Source organism: Notamacropus eugenii, chromosome 2, assembly GCF_028372415.1.
Source record: "Notamacropus eugenii isolate mMacEug1 chromosome 2, mMacEug1.pri_v2, whole genome shotgun sequence".
NCBI classification, from domain to species: domain Eukaryota; kingdom Metazoa; phylum Chordata; class Mammalia; order Diprotodontia; family Macropodidae; genus Notamacropus; species Notamacropus eugenii.
The window spans coordinates 295,092,952-295,094,835 of NC_092873.1; positions in this window are offsets into that span (position 1 = coordinate 295,092,952).

The following is a 1,884-nucleotide window of genomic DNA, read 5'->3' on the forward strand; positions in this document are numbered from 1 at the left end:
AATGCTTTGTAGAGTTGACTGATATTTTGATTTTATAATCATCAATGCTGTGTTCAGAAACAAGGCTGCAATGAAGTCAGGTGATGCAACATGAGCAAGCCATGCCAGAAATAACCCAGATTCATTATGCATTTGATTTTGAATTAACATTTGGTCACTTCGAATTCAGAAACCTTTTATGGCTGCCAGATTTTCCCCAACCCCCACATTCAATTACATGATCCCATATGGGAGATGTCCCTCAAGAGCTGAATCTCAGAAGACGGTAGTAGAGAGAGGCTCAGCAACTGCATGACCAGAAGAAACAAAGTGGAGAGTGGGGAATTGATGTCCACTACAAAATCGACGAGGCCAAAGGAAAAAACTTGCTCAGCAGATGATAACCCAATCAGAGAACAAAGATTCATCACCCTTCAGAGACCAGCATAAGGATATCACCAGAGAACAGACATCACCCCCTAGTGATGAAGGTCTGGGTTGTTTTGATTACGTGCGTTCCTGGGATATATGTAACTAATATGTTTGCCCTCCCTGGTCACATATTTTCTGCATGTGTGCTCTTTCCCACTGGTGGTGTGCTAACTTGTCTTCAGAGTTTAGTTTTATTTTGTATGGAGAGACAGGGAGAAGTTTTAACTGTCACTTTACATGCTATGCTATTTGATTAAATGACTTTTGCTTGGAACTAATGTCTCCTATGACTAACTGGTATAAAATAAACATCAGTGGGTAGGTCATGAGTTATGGTTTTGAAGGAATAACTGGGATGACTTTTCTGGCTGCCCATGTTTGATGGGGAGGGGAGTCTCTGGTGCTCAATTTGTATTTTTCATTTGTATTATTGTTCATATTTGTGATGTTATTGACATGGAAAATTCTTCCTGACAATGCAGATTTGTAGATCCAGAGACTTGACCCCAACTCATTGCCTTAGAAAATTCCCTGGGGTACCAAGAAATGACTTAAGTTGGTCACGCACCAGCATTTGAACCAAAATCTTTCTGAACTTTAAGACTAACCCTGTATCTAAAACACCGTATTGTCTCTCTTGTATGTATTTATCATTTTTAATGGCATCATAATATTTTACTATATTAACATATAATTTATTTATCAATTTTTCAAAAGTTAGACATGTAGGATCCCCCTAGATTTTTGCTATTACAAATAGAAAAGTTATGAGAATTTTGAGAGCTCTTTTTCTCATGTTAACAACAATTTTGGTACAAAGTTCTAGCAATGATCATGTTAGTAACTTGTTGTACATTGCCCTAGTGCTCTTCAAAATATTTGTGCTGGTATTTATTGCTACTAACAATATTATAGGAATCTTGTTTCCGCAGAAATCTATACTGTATTTTTATCACTTTTGGAGGCTATTCTTTGCCATATTGCCCTCCTATTTGTATAAAGTGGTATTTTAAGTTTGCATTTATTTGCACATAACTGATCGCTAGAGAATTTGAGGAACTTTTCTTGTGATTATTAAAGGCTTATATTTCTGCCTGGATAAATTATCCATTCACTTCTTTTTAACCATTGTTCCATTGGTTATGCATATTAATAGTCTTATTGCTACAATCTGTTCTTACAAATGCTACATTTCAGGCCTGTACAAGGGTGGTGACAATGAAAATAGTGAGGAGGAGAGAGTTGTGGCAGATATTAAAGGAGGTAGGATTGACAGGATTTAATAACTGATTAAATATGAGAGTTAAGGGAAAGAGATGGTGCCAAGGTTTGGTATGGGTGAGAATCAAAAGAGTAAAGTCTGGGTGGAGTAGATTTTGGGAAAAAAATAATTTGAGTTTTGAATGTATTGAGTTTGAGGTTTCAGAAATATGTTGTAGGCAAATGGATGACCAAGATTTAAAACAAAGATCA